Here is an 8,964-nt window from a genome sequence, read left to right on the forward strand (position 1 = left end):
TGTTCTAAATCCCGACTGTTTTTTCAGTTCAACTTCTCGCCTGAATCTCCGCACTCTGTGCACTGAAGAGGTCCCAGTCGTGAATCTCATTAAAAACCCAGGGGGCGGTGCCTATTCATGCCAGGACAGTTCTGGAGCTCTGGACATGTGTAGTGGCCCCAAACTGTCAAACTCCCGTTTGATGGCCAACTCGATCGCTGGTCAGCCCGGGACCCCCGCAGTGCTGTCCCTCCAGCCCCCACCTCACGATCCGATCGTGGACCCCACAGCAATTCCCGGGCCAGCCCTGACACCCCCCCGGCAATGAGCCCAGGCCCCACTACCCAGCAGTGGCGATCCCCCCATCCCCTCACCCTGGCAGACCCCTCCCCAGGGTCAGACCCCCCCAGAGGCAGGCCCCCCCAAGCAGATCAACCCCCCCCTCCAGCCCACCCCAATCGCTGTCCCCCCCTCCATCCCAGACCGATCCTGTCTGCAGAGTGGCAGCAGGAGCCCCCAACCCCATCGATCACCCCTAGACCATGCCCACAATAGGCCTCACCCCCTTGGCATGCCTGATGGGCAGTGCCACGGTGCCCCTGGACTACATGAAAAGATGCTGCCTGACTTCTGTCCTAATCGATTTTTTAAGTTAATAGTGTCTTGTCTAGACCCCTCCACTATCCACTATAGCATACACTATCAATCAATTACTTTGCAAACCTTAAACACCTCAATTAATCAGGTGGGGTGGTGGTGCCCCTTGGGCAGTGCCAGGGGGCACAGGCTGGCAGTGCCAGGGTGCCCATGCCCAGGGGACACCACCACCCCTGCCGCTCAACCCCATGGGGGGCCCCGATTGCCCCCCTTCATTCCGGCAGGATCTCTCGCTAGTTCCCGAACGTAGGGAGCTAGTCTGAACCCCGCCGGAATTAAGTACTCCTGGCAGGGTGGGAGATTCAATCGGGACCTGAAAGATTAAAAACAGATTTAAATGACTTACCTACCTTCCTGCCAGTTTCCAGCGTGGTCTGACCGGTGACTGTTCGCGGCTCTGGGAGATGCGCATGCGTTCCCGGCGCATGTGCAAATCCCTGTTCAAGGCCGCAGACGCGCGTCTCCCACCACGATCCGACAGAAAAGTTGTGGGTCGCAATGGGAGAATCGCGGCCAACGTTTCGAGTCTGGATCAGACCTGCTGGCCATTGGCTCTATTCTCTCACCACAGGATGCTGTCAGACCTGCTGAGTTTCTCCAGCATTTTCTGTTTCCTCCCCACATTAGTCCAATTTCTATCTCCCTCTTCTATACAAATTTTGCCCCTTAATGGTTTATCTGGAAGGTTAGCTCCCATAGGCAACAACCAGCTTTGTTCAACCTCTTAACTCCCTATTACTGCTAGGCTTCCAACTCCCTGACTTAGATCAAATAATAGATAAACAGAACTTCCTCCAGAAACATGAATGCTGCCTTAAAGTATTCTTGCTTAAACCTCTGCAAGCCAGCTCTTTGCTCTAAAGCTCCAGATTGCTTTGACTAAGTTTTGTCTCAAAGCTGCACCTCAAGATCCACATCTAGCTCATGGTCAAGGCTGCCTATTTCAATTAAAATGTGTATTTGTATTTATATATAACAAAATTGTCCAAAGAACCTGACAGGAGTGTGATCAAGGCAGAATTCAACACTGGGCTAAAGGAGGAGATGTTAGGAGGTTTGATTAAAAGATTTGACAAAATGGATTCTATGGATTTCAGGAAGAAGGTCTCAAAGGAACAGGAGGTGCTGAGTGAGAGGAGTTTAAGAGAATTCCAGTGCTAGTAGCCTGGGATTTTGGGAAGAGGCTAACATTGGTGGAAAGCACAATGTTGATAGGGCTGAAGAAGCCAAAACAGAGAGGCAAATAATGAAGTGATTGGAAGACATAGTGAAAATTTTAAGTTTGAGGCATCGGAGAATCTGCAGCCAATGTAAGTCAGCATGCACAGGAATGCTGGGTGAAAAGAACCTGGCGTGAGATGGCGTATGGACTGCAGAGTTTTGGGTGAGCTAAAGTTTATGGAGTGGGGAGGATGGGAGGCCAGATAGAAGAGCATTGGAATAGTTGATTCTAGAGGAGCCAAAGGAACGCATGAGGTGTTTCAACAGTATATAGGCTGAAGCAGGTTGGAGATGGTCATTGTGATGAAGAGGATTTGAAGCTGAGCCCTTGATGAGATAGGGTACGCAAGGTTGCAGTCAGGTTCACTTTAGGCAGTGATTGGGCAACAAGATGGAATCAGTGGTAATGTCACAGGTTTTATGGTGTTCGGTCAGAAGATGATAGCTCAGTGTTCCCAATGTTTAACTGGAGGAGATTGTGACTCATCTACATCTGGATGTTGGACAAGCAGCCTGACAGCACAAAGGTAATAGACATGACAAGAAGGTAGTGGAGAGAAAGTAGTAAGTAAACCCATGTCTTTAGATGTTGATGACCCTTGGCAGAATCCAAGAACCTACATCACATCTAGCTTAACTTCTTTGATATTTTACTCAGTGGCTTTCTAAGGCTCTCTCTCAAAACTGCAACATATGCAGCAATTCTCCTCCAGTTCCACCCATCCCATACAAAGTTCCATTCACCTTCTAATCCTTGTTTAACTTGTTTTCAGTTATTGTCACTTTTAATTCCAGATTAATTTCCGAATTTCCTTCACGAGATATTTTACTAACTTACAGGTACTATTTAATTGTAAATTGGTGTTTCCAGACTCTATAACATTTGGGTGAAAGAGTTATACCTGGTACCTTTCATAATCTCAAAGCTTCAATTAGATCACCCTGAAGTTTCTTCTTAAGGAAGAAAGCACAGCTCCCTTAATCTTTCCTCATAACTTGAATTCTTAATGCTTGGCATCATATTTGTTGCTTTATTCAATAGTGTTCAATATCCTTTCTAAAATTAACTGACCACAAAAAACTCCAGATGAGGTCTGATTCAATGCCTTGTATAGCAACAATACAGCTGCTTTGGATTTGTACTCTATTCCTTTGTCAAAACAACAGCTGATAGGAATTCACTTTGCTCTGCCAGCATTATGGGAGCAACTCTGCCTTTGAACTCCTGATTTCAACTTGAACTCCAACCACTGATTTGATATTGGAGCAGCCCATCACGGTAAAGAAGGGACTAAAAATTGGCATGTAAAATCTTAACTGAAACCAGGAGGTAAAGTTGCAGTTTATGTATCACAGTTGCTAGGGCAATGAAACAGGAATTGTTTGTTCGAGTATGAAAGGTCTGTTTCTCTGTCCACCGACGGTGCCAGACCTGCTGAGTATTTCCAGCAATTTCTGTTCTTTTAAACAAATGTTTGCTGGGGCGGGGTTGTTGTTTTTTTAACCATTGAGTCTTCTGAAGACCTAAAATGCTACTGAAGTAAATTGAAATCTTTAGAAGTTTCTTCTTACTCAAGCAGAGGCTTAAAAAAATAACATGAAAAATAAATGAAACATCAATCTTTACACAATTTCTTTATGCTACAGAGATTTTCATTACATTTATTTTATTGATGAATATTAAGTTGGTTTTGCAAATGAAGAGTGACTATAAAAATTAAATCAGCTGTGGCTCCGTGATCTTGAAACATGTAGAAGAATTTTAATGGCCGCCTTGTACAAAATGTATGGAAGACTGTTATTTAAAGAGATTATTAATATAAAGTTCCAACCATATGTTTCATCTGGCTTGAAATAAGATAGCCTTTTAGCTCCATTCATTGCAAAAATAAGAGGCAGTGCTGAAGTAGTTATTATTTTGTCGACACTTCCTATTCATTAATATTCACTTACTCCCTTCCTAACAGAACTGCAGGTGTACCTTCACCACAAGGAATGCAGCAGTTCAAGAACATGGCTCACCCCTACCTTCCAAATGGCAATTAGGGATTGCCTTGCCAGCAATGCCCACATCCCATGAAATAATAAATAAAAAAATAAATTTTCAGATTGCAATTCTTGAAAATGTGTAAAAGTCATTAGCAAACCACCTTGGCTCAGTTAGTTGCCTCTGACCAAGAATCTTTTGGGTTCAAGCCACATTCCAGAACTTGGACAGATAATTCAGGGTGGCACTTTGATGAAGCGCTGGGATACTGCTGCCCTGAAGAGGGTACTGACTTTTGGGCAGTAAACTAAGGCAGCTATCTTCCTGTAAATTAAATGGAAGTTAAAGGTCCCATGGCACTAGTTGCGTAGGACTGCTCCCTTTGTGCCCACAAAAAAACATCTGGGCCACTGCCAGCAGGGCAGAGGCACCCAAATCCGACCCCTGCCTGCTTCGAACTGATGCTCTGCACATCCAGCTCAAGCAGACTTTGAAAGTATGAAGTGGGCTCTGAAGGTGCGACCCAGCTGCCAGAGGGAACGATTGTGAGGCAGGCACACTCTGCCTGCTGCCTGTCTGTGCGAATTGCTCTTCGTCTTATGTGATGTTAGCTTTATTCAGCCAATAGTTAATCCATTCAGAATGAAGATAAAAGCTGGACATGAAATATAAATTGTCACTGAATTAAGTTCATTGATTATTGTCACAAGTAGGCTTATATTAACACTGCAATGAAATTACTGTGAAAATCCCCTCGTTGCCACACTCTGGCGCCTGTTCGGGTACACTGAGGGAGAATTTAGCTTGGCCAATGCACCTAACCAGCACGTCTTTCAGACCGTGGGAGGAAACCGAAGTACCCGGAGGAAACCCACACAGATACAAGGAGAAATTGCAGACTCCACACAGACAGTCAACCAAGGCCGGAATTGAACCTGGGACCCTGGCACTGTGAGGCAGCAGTGCTAATCACTGTGCCACCATGCCGCCCCATGGTATATATAGCTAATATATATTTATATTTTTCATTCTTACATTCCTCTCATACTTAATTATCTTCATGTAGGCACAAAAGAAAAACTTTCACAATTGTGGTTGAACCACTCTATAAACAAAAAAAATCAGCAGATACTCACTCCAACTCTGGCAAGTTGACTGTCTCAACTGCTGCAAGCCATTTATATGCAATGTAAACCTGAAGGCATGTATTGCTTACTCACCAATAACTTAATTGGGAAGGGGAAAACTTAATTCTGGTGAGCTAGTCTTTTAATGAGCATCCATGACATGCAAATTCATGGAAATATACTTGCTGATGTTTGTCATCAGGGAGGTCGACATGCCTTCAAACTTCCCTGAACTTAAATGCAAAAGTTCACCCTGCTGCTGAGAAGTTGAATTTTGGCCGCCCACTCAATTAGGCTCCCCTGCCCACCTTGCTTCCTGCTCTTGTGACCAGCATACAATTCCACTCAATCCGTGTGGCATGCCCCATCATCTGTCTCCACAGTTCTTGGCCAGTAACTAGACTGTAACAATAATCTGAAGAATGTTAGTTCAAATCCCATGATGGGAATTTGAGTTCAGTTTTTAAAAATAAGAAAATTAATATTAGTGTTAAAGGACCGTGTGATTGGTGGATTGTTGTAAAAATCCAGCTGGTTTACTAATGTCAATTACATTGAAATGAAATGGATTGGGAATCCTGCTATCATCATCGGCTGGGTGGAATGGCACCACCCAATCTAAGCTCCAAATCAAAAATAACCCTAGAATAGGGTGACACAATGGCACAGTGGTTAGCACTGCTGCCTCACGGCTCCAGGGACCTGGGTTCAATTTCAGCCTCAGGTGACTATGTGGAGTTTGCACATTCTTCCCATGTCTGCATGGGTTTCCTCCAGGTGCTGCGGTTTCCTCCCACAATCCAAAGATGTGTGGGTTAGGTTGATTGGCCATGATAAATTGTCCCTTAGTGTCAGGGAAATTAGTTGGGTGGGAGGGTGAGCTATGAGGAGGATGCAGAGATGCTTCAGCGTGATTTGAACAAGCTGTGTGTGTGGTCATATGCATGGCAGATGCAGCATAATGTGGATGAATGTAAGGTAGCAATAATAGGAAGACAGATTATTGTTGAATGGGTGTAAATTGAGAGGGGTGGATACTCAGCAAGACCTTGGTGTCCTTGTGCATCAGTGGCTGAAAGTAAGTGCGCAGGTAAGCAGGCAGTAAAGAAGGCAAATGGTATATTGGCCTTCCTCGCAAGAGGATTTGAGCATAGTGAAAGGGATGTTTTGCTGCAATTGTATAGGGCGTTGTTGAGCCACACCTGGAGTATTGTGTGCAGTTTTCTTGTCCTTATCTGAGGAAGGATGTCCTTGCTATAGAGGGAATACAGCGAAGGTTTACCAGGCTGAATCCTGGGATGGCAGGTCTGTCATATGAGGAGAGACTGTCGGCTAGGATTATACTCACTGGAGTTTAGAACAGTGAGAGGGGATCTCATAGAAACTTATAAAATTCTAATAGGGTTAGACAGGATAGATTCAGAAAATATGTTCCTAATGGTGGGGGAGTCCAGAACTAGAGTGATATTTGAGGAACTTTTAGAACTGAGGTGGGGAGAAATTTCTTCACCCAGAGGGTGGTGAATGTGTGGCATTCACTACCACAAAATGTAGTTGAGGCCAAAACATTGTCTGATTTCAAGAAGAAATTAGATATAGCTCTTGGATCTAAAGGGATCAAGGGATGTGGGGAGGAAGGGGGGACCAGGATATTGAATTTGATGATCAGCCATGATCAAAATGAATGGCAGGACAGTTTCAAAGGGCCAAATGGCCTACTCCTGCTTCTAGTTTCTACGTTTCTATCTTTCTAAATACGTGGGGTTATGGGGATACAGCCTGGGTGGGATTGTTGTTGGTGCAGGCTCGGTGGGCCCAATGGGACCTTCTGCACTGTAGGAATTCTATTATTCTAATACATGACAAGAGAGTGCTGTAGTAGCAAGTGTAAGCAATGGATACGAATATAGTGTAATTACATTTCTGACTTCATGAATAAATAAATCAATATACACTTTGCGCTGATAGGAACAATGTCTGCTGGTACCCAAAGTAGGTAACAGCACAGACCAGGGCTTCAGCCTGAACCTTCTTGTCTGCTATATGGCTCAACTCATTGTGGCAATGAAGTTACCCATTGAAGATAACAGTTTTGGCAATAGAGGGAGGAGAAAGAAAAAGTAGTGATAATTTGTTCATGATTTTTTACTTGTGGAACTTTTCCCTCAGTCTGGGACCAAGATAGCCTGTTGTACAAACACACATTGAATTAGGACCAGCATACAATGAGTTAAGTTACTTTCTGTTGAATGTGGGATTATAAAACATGACTTGCAGAAGGGATGATGGGGAAAGGCATCTCCACAGATAAAGTGGATGATGCAATATGTGTATCAGGAACATGCCTATCTGATCCCCGATGTTTATAGTAAATGATATTGAGGTAGCTGAAGCAATGTAACCATGATAATGGAATAATAGGCAGGATTGAGAAGGACAAAATGTGGTTCAGCTGTATGCATCCTGATTTAAACAAAATTAGTTTGTTATACACACACTGAAACCTGCATGTGTTTATGCTTCATTGTGATTTATCGATAGTTTGCACAAGATGTTATGGTCAAAGGAAATGATATTGATGTGTGAACAAATCACTGCGTGGGGACACTATATCAGGAATCACAAAGTATGAAGAGTCGATGGAGATTTAACTCTGCATTGTTACAATGGTATTGATGTGTACTCTAGTGTTTAAAGTAATGAGACACATTAGAACAAGAAAGCAGCCCAACATTCAGTATTTGCTTTCAGTGTGTTGTGCATAATAATGGACCTGTCTGCATGGTTGCCAGGATAACTAACATTTGTTTAAAGATGATGCTATAGTTGTACTTGGCAGCATTTGAATTTATCCAAATTCATGATCTTTCACCAGGTTGTCCAAAATGTCAACAAAGTGTGGTTCTTGGAATTGTAAATGTTATCTTAAATTTTCTTAGCAGAACAGATCACTAATGCAATGACCCTTCACTTTCTGTCCTTAATTGGAAGCCTAAGCTTGTCTCCAGACTAATTGAAAATCACATTGAGTGACTGTTTTCCTCACCTCATCGGGGTGCGTTCAAGACTAGGAAATAGTCCTAACCTCTCTTTCCCACCCTTGGAGGGAAAATCCTGCTCCAGGAGTACTGTGTACAATATTTATTTTTCAGACTGTAGAACTGCTGGGTTCCCCAACACTGACAACAAGGACTTGTAACAAACAGTACTTTATTCACCAGCTGAGCAGCTCCTCCATGCTCGTGCTCTGCCCGTGCATCCAAGGAGAACTCCTGCACTTCCATCAGGTGTCCCTTTTTGTAGCCATGTAATCATGTGACCACTCAGTCTACATCTTCCCCGTTTAAGTTGGGACAATCGGTGGTATTGAGATGTAACAATGTGCGTGAATAGTAACTGTGTATGAACCACTACATAACATACAGATTGAACAGATTAACAATACGTCACTATTTACTAATGGCAAGAGATGATTAAGCTGTTGCAGTTGGTGCATAGCCTAGCATGTCTCTTTCCTCCCTGCCCACCTCCTTTTGTTGCTATACAAGGATGAGACACGACGGCCAATTACAAACTAGGTCATGACATAGCCCTGGGAACTTTGTGTATGGTTTGATCACATACACTGAGCATGTGTTCATGCCAGTTGGCTGCGCTGCAGTTTTTCTTAGGCTGGTGTCTTTTGTGTGGACAACCTGAGGTACTCTGTCAGTGTACTCACAGGGTGCAGGGCATGCTGCATAGGCCTCTGGAGAAGTCTGCATGTCCACCTGAGTAGGGGGCCTGTGTTGTAGGTCGGATGACTGAAGTGCTGTGGCATCTGTTGGTGCTGCTTCTGATACATGTAGGAGGTGACGGCGTTGCATATGTAGTGGACACTACCTGAGGGTACCACGTAATTGTTTGGTTGCAGAGTATAACTGTGCACCATCACCAACTTGTCACAGCTGCATGCTGTCTGAATCCTGATCATTTGACCAGGTATTAGAGGGC

The sequence above is a fragment of the Mustelus asterias genome, chromosome 25 (genome assembly GCF_964213995.1).
Source record: "Mustelus asterias chromosome 25, sMusAst1.hap1.1, whole genome shotgun sequence".
Lineage (NCBI taxonomy): Eukaryota > Metazoa > Chordata > Chondrichthyes > Carcharhiniformes > Triakidae > Mustelus > Mustelus asterias.